General features: G+C 40.9%; 1 protein-coding gene and 1 long non-coding RNA gene across 2 annotated transcripts in view; both read left to right on the forward strand.

Moving 5' to 3' along the window:
* Positions 1 to 5,815, forward strand: part of egln1a (egl-9 family hypoxia-inducible factor 1a) — a 70,004-nt gene extending 64,189 nt beyond the window's left edge. Inside the window, exon 6 of the transcript XR_015506459.1 lies at positions 4,403 to 5,815. The gene's annotated coding sequence lies outside the window, so the exon portion shown is untranslated. The remainder of the gene's footprint in view (positions 1 to 4,402) is intronic.
* The window catches only part of LOC147841212 (uncharacterized), a 1,204,737-nt gene that overhangs the window by 934,701 nt on the left and 253,182 nt on the right, over positions 1 to 16,854 (forward strand). The window lies entirely within an intron of this gene.

Raw genomic sequence — 16,854 nt, forward strand, 5'->3', positions numbered from 1 at the left:
TTTATAACTCTGTTACTTGTTTTTCAATGTTAATACCTAAACATGATTAAATTAATGTGACTTCATGCTTAAAACCAGTAAATATATTGCAGTGGGGACAGAAAAATACCCAAAAGCAATTTTTTTTTTCAGTGATGGAAACTTTGATATAATTATGATCTTGTCAAAAGAATTAGGATTTTTTTTTTTTTTACAAAAGTGTGTACCTTCGCTCCAGGGGTTAACAACAAAAAATAAGTTCAAGAATCTTGGTGTGATTCTGGAGTCAGAAATGAGTTTCAATAGTCATGTCAAAGCAGTTAGTGAATCAGCATATACTGTCAGCTCAAAAACATTGCAAGAGCTAGATGCTTTTGTGGTGAGAGGGCGGGGCCGAGGGCCGTGGGAATGGAATGAGGCCACCTCGTAAGTGAATACACCTGTGGAGCGCACCGGCCTCGTATCCCACGGAAGGAGCTCCGGACTATAAGAGGAGGAACGGTTCATGAAAAGCATCCCAAATGAAGGGCTGGAGAGATATGACTTGCAAAATGAGTGATGACACAACTGCATAAAACAGCCCAGATGTTGTATTTTTGCTGCTTAAGACACCCACGATGGCTTTTTCTACATTAAAATGTTAATACATTGTATTTTGAAACTACATAACATCATGGCTTTTTATTTTTTACAAATATTCAAATGTTGTATTTCAAAGCACAACAAAAGCAGTGCATTGCTGAAGTAGGTTTCTTCTACATTCAGACACATTCATACGTTATGCATAACAATTATAAGGATATAACAATTATAGATTTTGGTTGTCTGATTATATAATTAATTAAATGAACTGTTGTTATCATCTGCGTTCATACATACATAATCTTCTAAAGAATTTGTAATAAAGTAATGTAATAACCACTAAGTGACTCACGCTCTGCGCAGTCATCAACTGCAGTTTGTGCTGTATTAACCAGACGCACTTCACTTCATAACTATAGCGGCCGTTTTTTGACTGAACTAAATTTAATTCTGATGTCTTGATCACACTAATTGAAGGGCCGGTGCAAATTGCCTCGGGGGCCAGGTTCGGCCAGCGGGACGCCAATTGAATAGCCCTGATTTAGAGAAACTTGTTCATGCTTTTATCAGCAGCAGGGTGGATTACTGTAATGGACTCCTCACTGACTCCTCACCTCACAAAAAACAGTCAGGAGCTCACCCAGAATGCTTCTGCCAGGATTTTGACCAAAACCAGAAAATCTGAGCACATCACACCTGTCCTCAGGTGTTTACGCTGGCTCCCAGTTACATTCAGAATAGATTTAAAAGAATAATTACTGGTCTATAAACCACTATATGGTCTAGGACCTCAATACATTACAGATATGCTCACTGAAAACAAACCCATCAGATCACTCAGATCATTAGGATCAAATAAACTAGAAATTCCAAGAGTTCAGCCAAAGCAGGGCGAATCAGCCTTCAGCTGCTAACAGCGCCCCCTGCTGCTGGAATCAGCTTCCAGAAATGATCGGATGTGCTCCAGCATTAGGCACATTCACATCAAGACTGAACACACATGTGTTTAGCTGAGCCTTTACTGAATGAGCACTGTGCTACTGTATTTCTGACAGATCGCACTATTATGTCTTTCTTTTCTTTTTCACTCCCATAAAACCTGTTTTTAAAAACAATTAAATGTTTTTAATATTTTTTTTATTTTTAAAGTGTGTGTGTGAATGAGAGTGTGTGGTGTTTCTCAGTACTGGGTTGCAGCTGGAAGGGCATTTGCTGTGTAAAACATATCGAATAGCTGGTGATTCATACTGCTCTGGTAACCCCTGAAATAGAGACTGAGCTGAAAGAAAATGAACGAATGATTGAAAGAATATTTTGTCTTCACATTGATTTAAGAATTATGATGGAAATGCAATAAGCATGCAAAAGCAACTGCAATATAATGGTAAAAGACTAAAAATAATGTACAAAAATTACTGAAAGTAAATTAAGAATAAGTTTGAACTGTATATTATCCTTTTTCTTTTCCATCATGTCTCCATATGTGACATTCTTTGAGTTCCTGCCAAACCAACAAGAATCTTTTTTCCTGAAAAAAAAGAAAAGAAAAGGAAAAGAAGAAGGAAAGCAGTGAGAGGGCAGAGCACGCGTTGAAGCTTTGTGGTGGCGCTGGTTCAGTCAATCCAACAAAACACATGAAATTCAACACCCAGGGGCCAGAACTGATGTGTCAGTGTGAGGTTTATTACAGAGGGCCCGTTTGCCTGCAGACAGACTCAAGAGCAAAGGTTATTATAGTTTTGTTTCATTTAGTTTTTCACTGTTGATTTTGTTTTATTTCATTTCAAATATTGAATTTAATTTTTTTTTTACCAATAGTTTTAGTTATTGTTTACTAAAATGACCTTGCTTATAAATATACTTGGCGTTTCCATAACCTGCCCACAATCCTCCTCCTACAGACCTACAGCTAAAACAAGCAGATTATTTCATTTGATCCCAGTTCATTCTTCAGCAGCTGTTGCCAGTTTAGTTTTAATTTAGTTTTTTATTTATTGTTCATTATATTACTGCTTATTTAAGTATCGAAAATGATTTTTGATCAATAGTTTAGTTATTCCTCCTAAACTCTGGAATAGCCTTTCTAATAATGTCCGAGGCTTAGACACACTCTATTAAAGACCTATCTTTATAGTAAGCGTACGCACAATGCATTACAGAATGATGAAGAGCTCTACTCATATGCTTTACATGTTTGTTTCTATGTTTGCTTATATAACTACTGTTTTAAGCTGAATGAACACAATTACTGAGTTTTTTGTTGAAAAATGTATTTGTTTTATGTTCAATCTAAAGATGGGAATGTCTTATAACTAATTTTACTTATTTTTCATTACAAACACCTGAACATGATTAAATTAAGGTGACCATGCTTAAAACAAAAAAAATATCAGCCTGATTTTACAAGGAAACGTAACTATTTTACGTTTTGTCTGTTTAGTGGCTAATTCGTACGAGTTTAGATGTACGAAAATGCGTACAATTTTAAAAAGGAGGTGTGGCACTCAACCCCACCCCTAACCCCAACCATCACTGGGTGATGATCAAATCGTACTAAATTGTATGAATTAGATCGTACGAATCATTACGAATTGGTCACTAAATCAAAAAGTTACAAATTGCGGTGAGATTGTGATGCCAGTGGTGCCAGTGGGGTCAGAAAAAAAATAACACAAAAAATGATTTTTCATGGCACTAATGCCGTGATGGTGGTCAAACCATGAAATAATTATGATTTTGTTGAACGAATTATGATTTATTTATTTATTTGTCTATTTATTTAGAAAAATGCGTACCTTGGCTACCTTGGATTAAACAACAAAACTAAGGTCAAAAATCTTGGTGTGATTCTGGATTCAGATCTGAGTTTCAATAGTCATGTTAAAGCAATAAGGTAAATCAGCATAGTTGTCACACCCTCGGCTTGTTCCTGCAGCTCCAATCACCACTCTCCCTCACCGCACCCATGAACAATCACCAGCATACTAATTACCTGCACCCGCAATCACCAGACACCTTAAATACCCACCTCATTCATCGGCCAGTTGGATGGTTCACTACATCTTCTCTCCTTCTTCCACTCCTCTTCTCCCATGGATGTCCTCATTTTGCCTACGGATGGATAACAACTGAATAGGAGAAGTGACTTAAGACATTCTGGTGTTTACCTGAAGATATGATGTTTACCTGATGAACTGTGTGTGAGATTGCTCACCCTCTGGTGTTTCCCAGAACGAACTGTACGTGAGATCGCTCACATTTAGATGTTGACCTTGTGAACTGTTGATGAGGTCGCTACCATCTACAGCACTCTCCTGCTTCATCACTCTGATACAGTAACGTTGTTTTGAATAAAACCCTTAATAGATAACCATTATTGTCTTCCTTGTCTGTGACCGTGACAATACTGTCATCTCGAAAGCATTGCAAGAATTAGATGCTTTGTTTCCAGTGAGAAACTTGTTCATGCTTTTATCAGCAGCAGGGCGGATTACTGTAATGGACTCCTCACTGGCCCTCCAAAAACGACAGACAGTTGCAGCTCATCCAGAACGCTGCAACCAGGTATCTGTCCAGAACCAATATATCTGAGCACATCACATCTGTCCTCGGGTCTTTACACTGGCCTGGCTCCCAATTACATTCAAAAACAGGCCCGTTGGGGTTGGGCAAGTGTCTCCTGTGAGGGGCACCTCAGCCAATGACTAGGCCACCCCCCTGTGCACGGCCCTGTTCAGAACTACTATTTTCATTTATAGCACTTCGATTTTTTCATCACGTTTTAATACACTATGAACATTAACTACGCTAATTATTTTCTGTATTCTCTACTTCCACCTAGAAAAACTCATCCTGAGGTGCCCAGAGATTATGCAGTGCCATTGATGTAATCCAAGATCTGTGAAAAAATGATGCCAAGGTCTCCATAATCCTGGACCAGGCAGTATCCTGAGCTGACATTGCAGCGATCATAGAGAAGCAGAGAGCATGAGACTGATTCCTGAAAGACCCCAGTGACAGACGAGTCTCTACATTGATCCTGTGGGCCACCTACATACACCTGCAGCTTCTCTATGATGGATATCCAATGTTCTCCAGTCTCCGGCGCCTAGACTGCAGCTCTGCACAAGAAGTTTGGCCAGAGGAGAAATGGTTGTGCCCAACTGAGCCTGGTTTCTCTCAAAGTTTATTTTCCTTCACTTTCGTCAATTGGTGAAGTTTGTTCCTCACCACAGTATTGCTTGGTTTGGGACTTGTAGGGCTGTGCATCGATGGATTTGCTCTTCAGTGTTTGGACTTTCAGCAGTGAAAATTAAACCACACTGAACTGAACTAAACAGAACTTCAACTCTGAAAACTGGACTGACACTGTTTCAGTTTACTAGAACCTCTATGCTAAGCTGCTTTGACACAATCTACATTGTAAAAGCGCTAGAGAAATAAACATGAGTTGAACAGTTTTAGTTTTTATTTACTACTGTGTGCTCCGGCTCGGCATATCCGTAACCTTCTCACAATCCTCCTGCTAAAACAAGCAGAGGAAGATGTGAGCGTTTGATGCTGCCGGAGAACCGGACGGATCTGAAGCATGAACTCTGGTCAACATTTGGAAAGCACCACCGGGAAGCGAACGCCACCGGATTGGAAGCAGCTGCGGAGTTGAAGAAACACAGCTTTAAATGGGGCCTATGGTCTCCACAATCCTGGACCAGGCAGTATCCTGAGCTGACATTGCAGTGATCATAGAGGAGCAGAGAGCACGATACTGATTCCTGAAAGACCCCAGTGACATACGAGTCTCCACATTGATCCTGTGGGCCACCTACACACACCTGCAGCTTCTCCATAATGGACGTCCAGTGTTCTCCAGCCTCCGGCGCCTAGACTGCAGCTCTGCACAAGAAGAAAATGTCGTGCTCAACTGAGCGTGGTTTCTTTTAAGGTTTATTTTCCTTCACTTTCGTCGACTGGTAAAGTTTGTTCCTTGCCACTGGCTTGCTTGGTTTGGGATTTGTGGCGCTGCACATCGATGGATTTGCTCTTCAGTGTTTGGACATTCAGCAGTGAAAATTAAACCACTGTTGAAAAGGCCAGGTATATCTGGCGTTCTGATTTGATGCTGGTTTGATTGACAGCTGGGTCTGGCCCGCCCAGAAGACGCATATCATTTCCGTTCCTGTAGCCGGACATTGCAGTTCAATACATTCTGGCTAACAGCTCGATGCAGTGGCTTATTGTGTGTGCGTCACGAGAAGTAAGTGTTCATGTCTTCTGTCTGTGTGCTTCTAACACTTAGTATATGGGTTTAGTGTTGTAACGCAAACTTTAAATGACGATCAGACCGCATGATTGCAATTACGTCATCAACGCAGGTGGTGCGCGCTTCCGAGCAAACGCCAAATATATATTATGCCATATTATATTGTTCTGTATATTATACCAATTGCAGTTTAATCATTGTGGTACATTTCTCTCTTGTTTCTAGAAAATACCACACACACACGCATGTGCCTTTATGACTGCAAATAAATGCTGTAAAAACATCAGCTAACTACAAAACCTGACTTATGCGTTCTTACCGACGCCCCCTGGTGATCACATCATAAATAGTGAAGCCAGTGCCATTTAACAAACTCACCAACCACCACACTGAACTAAACTAAGCTGAACTTCAACTCTAAAAGCTAGACTGACGCTGTTTTAACCAACCCAAGCTCATTCTGGAAACGTAGCCCCGCGGACTTTTCTGGAGACCGCGATTTTCGTGGCCGTAGGTACGTATGGCCGCGTTTTGTTTTTTTTATCAAGCGAACGTTGCGGGGCGGGCTGCTCCTCCTCTTCGCGCTCACCGGCTGACGGCTCGCCTCCGTATGGAGGGCTTTTTCGCCTCAACCAGTTTGTCCGCTTAGCTCGCAGCGTTACGTCGGCGGAGCGGAGGCCCGGAGGCAGAAGGAATCGGCCACGGCAACGACCGGGATCGGGTCCAGGGAAGAGCGGTTCCGGAAATCAGGTAAGATGAAAAACAGAATCTAAAAAAAATACAAGCGAACGAGTTCGCGACAGGTCAGATCCGAAAACGCGGTCAAAATTGGACGAGGGCTTTTGCTTTTTTTTCTGGACGGCTTTTGCAAATCATCGCTTGGGTTTAGGGAAGGAGGAGGAGGAGGAGGAGGGCTGCTGGTTCAGCCGATTGGCCGCCCGGTCGATCGTTCAGTCGTTCAGCCAGTCAGTCAGACGGACGACCGCTCTAGAGCCGCCTCCGGCAGCTTTTCACGTGAGAACAGCGCGAATGGTGCAAAAAAGCGCGCACATTGGCCTCTCGCGGATTCGCAAAAACAGAAACTGCTTGAATACGTACTCCCGGGACATATTTTGCGGTCTCCAGAAACGTCCGCGGGGCTACGTTTCCACAATGTGCCCGGGTTGGTTTTAATTTACCAAAACCTCTATGCTAAGCTGCTTTGACACAATCTACATTGTAAAAGCGCTAGAGAAATAAACATGAGTTGAACAGTTTTAGTTTTTATTTACTACTGTGTACTCCGGCTCGGCATATCCATAACCTTCTCACAATCCTCCTGCTAAAACAAGCAAAGGAAGATGTGAGCGTTTGATGCTACCCGAGAACAGGACGGATCTGAAGCATGAACTCTGCTCAACATTTGGAAAGCACCACCGGGAAGCGAACGCCACCGGATTGGAAGCAGCTGCGGAGTTGAAGAAACACAGCTTTAAATGGGGCCTTATGTGCCAAAACGTCTAAAACTGGAGGGAAAGAGACACGGATACGCTTCACCACAACTGACAGAGCTGCTTCAGACACACTCGCCGCTAACAGGACATGAACACTCGCCGGAATATTGATCACATCTGCTGAAACTATAGCGCTGTATCCAAAAGAGATGAAATGCATTGATCAAAGCTGACGTCTGGAATGTTTCTGATCCAAATATGCACAGTTGAAGACAAAACTCCTTCATTCATTCATTTCTTTGGCTTAGTATCTTATTTATCACAGCGGAATGAATCACCAGCTATTCCAGTATATGTTTTACACAGCATATGCCCTTCCAGCAGCAACCCAGTACTGGAAAACACCCATACACACTCACATTCACACACTCACTCATATACTACGGCCAATTTTGTTCATCGTCCAACTCTCCTCTCGGCCTGCAAACGGCAGGAAGTTGCGGGCACAAGGATCTTATGAGCTCAGGGTTCTCTCCCAGGACAGCATGCCAAACTCCCTTTATAATCAATCATCAGCTAAGTGTGAACTCTTGAAATGATTAAACAGACTACGCTGACTGAAAATGTTGAAATATATGTATATCTAGTTATATATCCTGCGGGAGGCACGGTGGCAATTACTTATCTTCTCCAATCAGCGTGTTTTCATTAAAGCCCGAGACTTTGTGAGTCACATAATCAGCCATTGTTTGGATCAGCGCCGCATGCTTCATCATACTTAATCAGGCTCTTGTGTAAACCCATTGAGAAACATTGATGACAGGGTTCAGGAGCAGGTCTGCGCTCTGGGAACCTTCTGGATCTTTCTGAGGGTTTGATTCCTGCAGATTGCTCACAGTCAATGTGTTTACACGGACAACAATACTCTGATTGAGAATTAAGAATCGATCAGCACATCAAAGCATCGCAAAACTGCACGTCCTGCCCATCACCGATAATAAACAGCAGCGTTCGGCCTTCTGTGGTGCACATGTGAGCTGTGAGAGACTGTTTGATAAAATCTCAGCCCATCTGACAAGTGCTCGCATTTCCATGAACACTTCTTTGCTGGCAACTTTTGGCCAAGAGAAAAAAAAAGTGTGTTTGTGTGCATGTGTGTGTATATGTGAGTGTGTTTGTGTGCATGTGTGTGTATATGTGAGTGTGTTTGTGTGCGTGTGTGTGTGTGTGTGTGTGTGTGTGTATATGTGAGTGTGTTTGTGTGCATGTGTGTGTATATGTGAATGTGTTTGTGTGCATGTGTGTGTATATGTGAGTGTGTTTGTGTGCGTGTGTGTGTATATGTGAGTGTGTTTGTGTGCATGTGTGTGTATATGTGAGTGTGTTTGTGTGCATGTGTGTGTATATGTGAGTGTGTTTGTGTGCATGTGTGTGTATATATGTGAGTGTGTTTGTGTGCATGTGTGTGTATATATGAGTGTGTTCGTGTGCATGTGTGTGTATATGTGAGTGTGTTCGTGTGCATGTGTGTGAATATATGTGAGTGTGTTTGTGTGCATGTGTGTGTATATGTGAGTGCGTTTGTGTGCATGTGTGTGTATATGTGAGTGTGTTTGTGTGCATGTGTGTGTATATGTGAGTGTGTTTGTGTGCATGTGTGTGTATATGTGAGTGTGTTTGTGTGCATGTGTGTGTATATGTGAGTGTGTTTGTGTGCGTGTGTGTGTATATGTGAGTGTGTGTATATGTGAGTGTGTTTGTGTGCATGTGTGTGTATATGTGAGTGTGTTTGTGTGCGTGTGTGTGTGTATATGTGAGTGTGTTTGTGTGCATGTGTGTGTATATGTGAGTGTGTTTGTGTGCATGTGTGTGTATATGTGAGTGTGTGTATATGTGAGTGTGTTTGTGTGCATGTGTGTGTATATATGTGAGTGTGTTTATGTGCATGTGTGTGTATATCTGAGTGTGTTTGTGTGCGTGTGTGTGTAGATGTGAGTGTGTTTGTGTGCATGTGTGTGTATATATGTGAGTGTGTTTGTGTGCATGTGTGTGTATATGTGAGTGTGTTTGTGTGCATGTGTGTGTGTATATGTGAGTGTGTTTGTGTGCATGTGTGTGTATATGTGAGTGTGTTTGTGTGCATGTGTGTGTATATGTGAGTGTGTTTGTGTGCATGTGTGTGTGTATATGTGAGTGTGTGTATATGTGAGTGTGTTTGTGTGCATGTGTGTGTATATGTGAGTGTGTTTGTGTGCATGTGTGTGTATATGTGAGTGTGTGTATATGTGAGTGTGTTTGTGTGCATGTGTGTGTATATGTGAGTGTTTTTGTGTGCATGTGTGTGTATATGTGAGTGTGTTTGTGTGCATGTGTGTGTATATGTGAGTGTCTTTGTGTGCATGTGTGTGTATATGCGAGTGTGTGTCTGTATGTGAGTGTTTGTATGTGAGTGTATTTGTGTGTGTGTTTGTGTGCATGTGTGTGTATATGCGAGTGTGTGTCTGTATGTGAGTGTTTGTATGTGAGTGTATTTGTGTGTGTGTTTGTGTGCATGTGTGTGTATATGCGAGTGTGCGTCTGTATGTGAGTGTGTGTTTGAATGTGAGTGTGTGTATGTATGTGTGTGTGTGTTTGTGTGTGCATATGCGAGTGTGTATATGTTTGTGCATGTGTGTATATATGAGTCTGTGTGTTTGAATGTGAGTGCGTTTGTTTGTGTGTATGTGTGCATGTGTGTGTATATGTGAGTGTGTTTGTGTGCATGTGTGTGTATATGCGAATGTGTGTCTGTATGTGAATGTATGTGAGTATATTTGTGTGTGCATGAGTGTATATGTGAGTGTGTTTGTATGTGTGTGTGCATGTGTGTATATGTGAGTGTGTTTGTGTGCATGTGTGTGTATATGCGAGTGTGTGTCTGTATGTGAGTGTGTGTTTGAATGTAAGTGTATGTATGTGTGTGTTTGTGTTTGCATGTGTGTGTATATGCCAGTTGTGTGTTTGTATGTGAGTGTATTCGTATGTGCATGTGTGTATATGTGAGTGTGTGTCTATATGTGAGTCTGTGTTTTTGAATGTGAGTGTGTGTGTGTTTGTGTGTGCATGTGAGTGTGTGTTTGTGTGTGCATGTGTGTATACGTAAGTGTGTGTTTGTGTGTATATGTGAGTGTTTGTGTGCATGTGTGTGTATATGTGAGTGTGTTTGTGTGCATGTGTGTGTATATGTGAGTGTGTTTGTGTGCATGTGTGTGTATATGTGAGTGTGTTTGTGTGCATGTGTGTGTATATGTGAGTGTCTTTGTGTGCATGTGTGTGTATATGTGAGTGTCTTTGTGTGCATGTGTGTGTATATGCGAGTGTGTGTCTGTATGTGAGTGTTTGTATGTGAGTGTATTTGTGTGTGTGTTTGTGTGCATGTGTGTGTATATGCGAGTGTGCGTCTGTATGTGAGTGTGTGTTTGAATGTGAGTGTGTGTATGTATGTGTGTGTGTGTTTGTGTGTGCATATGCGAGTGTGTATATGTTTGTGCATGTGTGTATATATATGAGTCTGTGTGTTTGAATGTGAGTGCGTTTGTTTGTGTGTATGTGTGCATGTGTGTGTATATGTGAGTGTGTTTGTGTGTTTGTGTGCATGTGTGTGTATATGCGAATGTGTGTCTGTATGTGAATGTATGTGAGTATATTTGTGTGTGCATGAGTGTATATGTGAGTGTGTTTGTATGTGTGTGTGCATGTGTGTATATGTGAGTGTGTTTGTGTGCATGTGTGTGTATATGCGAATGTGTGTCTGTATGTGAATGTATGTGAGTATATTTGTGTGTGCATGAGTGTATATGTGAGTGTGTTTGTATGTGTGTGTGCATGTGTGTATATGTGAGTGTGTTTGTGTGCATGTGTGTGTATATGCGAGTGTGTGTCTGTATGTGAGTGTGTGTTTGAATGTGAGTGTATGTATGTGTGTGTTTGTGTTTGCATGTGTGTGTATATGCCAGTTGTGTGTTTGTATGTGAGTGTATTCGTATGTGCATGTGTGTATATGTGAGTGTGTGTCTATATGTGAGTCTGTGTTTTTGAATGTGAGTGTGTGTGTGTTTGTGTGTGCATGTGAGTGTGTGTTTGTGTGTGCATGTGTGTATACGTAAGTGTGTGTTTGTGTGTATATGTGAGTGTTTGTGTGCATGTGTGTGTATATGTGAGTGTGTTTGTGTGCATGTGTGTGTATATGTGAGTGTGTTTGTGTGCATGTGTGTGTATATGTGAGTGTGTTTGTGTGCATGTGTGTGTATATGTGAGTGTCTTTGTGTGCATGTGTGTGTATATGTGAGTGTCTTTGTGTGCATGTGTGTGTATATGCGAGTGTGTGTCTGTATGTGAGTGTTTGTATGTGAGTGTATTTGTGTGTGTGTTTGTGTGCATGTGTGTGTATATGCGAGTGTGCGTCTGTATGTGAGTGTGTGTTTGAATGTGAGTGTGTGTATGTATGTGTGTGTGTGTTTGTGTGTGCATATGCGAGTGTGTATATGTTTGTGCATGTGTGTATATATATGAGTCTGTGTGTTTGAATGTGAGTGCGTTTGTTTGTGTGTATGTGTGCATGTGTGTGTATATGTGAGTGTGTTTGTGTGTTTGTGTGCATGTGTGTGTATATGCGAATGTGTGTCTGTATGTGAATGTATGTGAGTATATTTGTGTGTGCATGAGTGTATATGTGAGTGTGTTTGTATGTGTGTGTGCATGTGTGTATATGTGAGTGTGTTTGTGTGCATGTGTGTGTATATGCGAATGTGTGTCTGTATGTGAATGTATGTGAGTATATTTGTGTGTGCATGAGTGTATATGTGAGTGTGTTTGTATGTGTGTGTGCATGTGTGTATATGTGAGTGTGTTTGTGTGCATGTGTGTGTATATGCGAGTGTGTGTCTGTATGTGAGTGTGTGTTTGAATGTGAGTGTATGTATGTGTGTGTTTGTGTTTGCATGTGTGTGTATATGCCAGTTGTGTGTTTGTATGTGAGTGTATTCGTATGTGCATGTGTGTATATGTGAGTGTGTGTCTATATGTGAGTCTGTGTTTTTGAATGTGAGTGTGTGTGTGTTTGTGTGTGCATGTGAGTGTGTGTTTGTGTGTGCATGTGTGTATACGTAAGTGTGTGTTTGTGTGTGCATGTGAGTGTTTGTGTGCATGCGTGTGTATATGTGAGTGTGTGTCTGTATGTGATTGTTTGTATGTGAGTGTGTGTTCACCGATAATAAACAGCAGCGTTCGGCCTTCTGTGGTGCACATGTGAGCTGTGAGAGACTGTTTGATAAAATCTCAGCCCATCTGACAAGTGCTCGCATTTACATGAACACTTCTTTGCTGGCAACTTTTGGCCAAGAGAAAATAAAAAATATTTTTTTAATAACGAGAAGCCGTAAACTCTCAGATTATCAGAGTTACAGGGGATTATGAATGTTAATAGTGTTAAAAACTAAACATATACATAAAAATAAAAAGGAACACTTTATTTTGATGGTCCATTTGAGTATTAGTAGATTGTCTGCTTAATATCTGCTGATCCTGCTCCTTCAACAAACATTTAAGTGAAGTTTATTTATAAACTAATTTCGAGAGGATCGAGTGATAATGATTGAACACGGCTGGTTCTGCATTAGCATGTATGATCCACCAATCAGGCTAGTCCTAACCCACTATAAAAAGCCATTGTTTCTCACTACAGCCATCTTTGATTTGAAGACTCCCCCATTCCACCCCTACTTCTCCTCCTTTCCCTTTATAGGGCGGCACGGTGGCTCAGTGGTTAACACTGTTGCCTCACAGCAAGAACGTCACCTGTCTTTTAACAGGCCGGCGGTCGTTTCTGTGAGTAGTTTGCATGTTCTTTCTGTGCTCGCGTAGGTTTTCCCTGGCTTCCTCCCACATTCCAAAAACATGCAAGTGAATTGATCAATCTAAATTTAGCACTACAGTCAAACTCTCATCCTGCAGCATATCTCTTAATAGCGTTCAGTTTAATCATCAGCTCTTATTAAGGGAGGAGTTGTCGAGATCTACCTGAGTTCAAAGCTCCCCTCTCGCCCAACAAACGGGAGGGAGCCCACGGCTCAAGGTCCTTTTGGACTTAGGGCTCTCGCCTGGGACAGCATGCCAAACTTGCTTATAATCAATCATCAGCTAAGCTCTTAAACTGACAATAAAAAAAATCTTTGCAAGAGTACGTGCCAACTTACACTAACCCCAACCCCAACCTAACAGTCTACTTATAATCTAATGAGAATTAGTTGGCGTGTAGATGCAATGTAACTTTCAAGAGTTCACACTTAGATATTGCTTGACAACTGTAAGCAGGTTTGGCATTCTGTCCCGGGAGAGAACCCTGAGCTCGGAGCCAGGTCCATAGAGCATGTAAGGGGAGTACGAGATCAGATGGTTCTCGAGAGCTCCCCTTTTTTAAAGGAGGAAAGGAGGAGAAATGGGGGTGGATGGGGGGTTTCTTCGGAAAACGAAGGTAAGGGAGTAATATCTAGCTAGGCTATTTATAGTAAGTTGGGATAGATCTGATTGGCTAACTAATGAGTGTAGATAGGCGGCCAGCTGCAGTCAATTATATCACGTGCTCCTCTCGAAATTAGTTTAAAAACTTCACTAAATTCATCAAATTGACAATCAAAAGAAAGTGTGACCACGTAAAATATAAACAAGACAAAAAAACACAACGCAATGCTTTTTGCTCATGTACAATAGATTTGTTCTATATATTCTATTGTATATCTCACACACACACACATATATAGATGCACACACACACATCTGCTCACACAAACATGCACACTACACACTTGGGGTGTCAAAATTAATTGTTTCTTCTGTGCACCGCGATGCAGACGCGGACAAGTCGGTATCGGTTCAGTAATAGATCATAACCGGTTATTATGTACGGACATCATTTATCTTATAAGCACTATGTCGCGGTAGAATACTTTGATAATTTAAAACGCCCCAACTACTTAAAAACACAATAAGGAGCCGATCACACCGAACAAGCACTCTCAAGTACTCTCTCACGACTGCAGCTGTGATGTGAGTTTATGTATTTTGGTTTTGTGTATATTTGCATGGGTTTTATGGGTTTTATGTACAGAATTTTGGCACCCGTTGTGGTTTGTTAAAAGTGCTCTGGAAATAAATTGAGTTGGGTTGAGTTACGTTCCAAAAAAAAGTGCAGTGCGTTTTTTGTTGTTGTTTTATTTTGTTGCTAGGCAACAACTCAATCAGCTGGGTATTGCGCTGTTAAAACTCAGTGTTACATTTTACCCCACATAAAATGTATAGATTTATTTATTTATATATATATATATATATATATATATATATATATATATATATATATATATATATATATATATATATATATATGTTTTTGTTTTTTTTTGTTTTTTGTATAAATATATATTTGCAAAATTGTCCGCAATTTTTTTGGGAATTACCACCATAAAATCAGTCATTTTGATTTTCGTATGCGATATCTAGTGTTTTTATCTATGGGTAAAAACAACTTGGAACTGGCAACCCCCTAAAAACTATTTGGATTATGCTAATTATGCACCTGCTACCGCCCAAAACACAATGGCATCCCCATATAAAAACATCTGGTAATTTGTTAGTAATGTCACAGCATGGTGTTTTAGGTGGTTGCAGAGGTGCATATAAACTAGATACCGCATACGGACCCTGAGCATGCATCAATTGCTCCGCCATATTTGTACAGGGCTCCCAGGACAAAAGTCATTCAACTGCACTAGTCAAAACTAAAGCCAATGTGAAGATGCAGGATTTTAGTGCTGTGTACGGGTGTAGTAACGAGCAAACAGAGAAAACAAAGCACAAAGGCAGAACATTTCATAGGTAAGATTTTGTTTTTTACGATTTTGTATGTTACGAGCTTTTGTGCTCGATAAGTAGCGTTATTGATGATAATACACTTCGTATGCGATATCTAGTGCATATACTTATGATTAGCCATGCCAACTAGCACAACTCCCAGAATACCCTAGCAACCAGTGATGCTACAGTCAGTGAATCCACAATGCAGATTCTCCGTCTGGTGTCGCTGGAGACTCGTGAACGACACGCTTCACCTTTCACATGAAAACAAACAGGCCTGCAAAACAAGTCAGACAGCTGAAATCTCCCCCAGTGTGAAGCAATTATATTTATGGGTGTGATCTTGAATGACGGTCACCTTCACTCACTTTCACAACAGCAGGAGGCCTGCAGAGACTGCAGAGAAGTGTGTGTGTGTGTGTGAGAGATCGGAAACTCATGTGCCGACACACAGAAAAACAGCCCAATCAAATGAACCAATTTAATATTTATAATTATAGACAGGGCTTTACATTAACACCCGCCAAATGCGGGTAGATTTCAGCTTTGGTGGGTTAGACAGACAATCCCACTAGCCAGTTTGGCTGGTTGAAAATAATTTTTAAATTGTAGTTTTCCTAAAAGCAGGGTTCGACAATATAAGGATGACCCAATATGCGTGCAAATGTGATCTTCGAATCGAGAAGTAAAATAATTGTGATCACGCGAGCAGAAGCAAGTGAATACCGAATGAGAGGATGATGATCGCTCGCGCTAACAGCTGATGTGATGCGCTTAACTTCTTAAAACGCGTGCGCGAATCGTCAAGCAACTGTGTCTGGAACAGGTTCTGGAAACGCAACTGTCATCGGGTCTCTTTCAAATAAACTAGACAAAAAGTGATGAACATGCACCCACAGTCCTGCTGCTTTTAAGAGCTCAAAATGTGTCTTTTTGTAAGCAGCAGCGGTTGCTTTCACTTTGAACAGATTATTCAATGGCCTAAAGTTAACCATGTGCATGTGATCTTCCTTTCATTATCACACACGGTATGATTTCACCTTTCATTTGCTTACGGTTTTATTTGGTTTCATTTTTGTTAAAATGGTTTAATTATCTTTTTTTTACAATATTGCTTTAATGGGAGATGAACTCTGCATTTACAGATGTTACTACTTCAATGTGTTCCTTGTGCCGCCATTCATACCGCGGCGACGGCGGTACTTGATGCGCCAGCAGCATTTGACCGCTGGGTGGCACTTTAACCACAGATATTCAGCTTTGCCTTTTCACAATGCTAAACAGACTGTTTATATATATATATATATATAGCAAACACTGAACATCTTTCTATAGTTAGGCTGCTTTATTTATTTATTTATTTATTTAAGACTACTTATTTGTACTAAATGTTTGTGCTTTCATTTTAGTTGTCTTTTACTTCTTCAATTCTATTTTCCAAAACGAATCCTCTTTGCACTTAAAAAGTTTACAATAAAGCCTGTTAACACATTTTAAATGATTAATGAAGGAATTATAATGATTTGACTTATTGTTTAATATCATTTACAAGCACAGTAGCTGCTGTATGGGCTATTTCTGTCCGTTCGCATCCCGTCCCTTTGCGCTCCCTGGCGGCTCATTCACAAACTGCGGTCATACACTAAAAACAGAGCGGCACCTATTTCAAACGGCGGCGGTACATGCTGCGGCGTTAATAGCCACTTTGAACTC

Source organism: Danio rerio, chromosome 13, assembly GCF_052040795.2.
Source record: "Danio rerio strain M-AB ecotype USA chromosome 13, GRCz13ab, whole genome shotgun sequence".
In the NCBI taxonomy this organism is placed as follows: domain Eukaryota; kingdom Metazoa; phylum Chordata; class Actinopteri; order Cypriniformes; family Danionidae; genus Danio; species Danio rerio.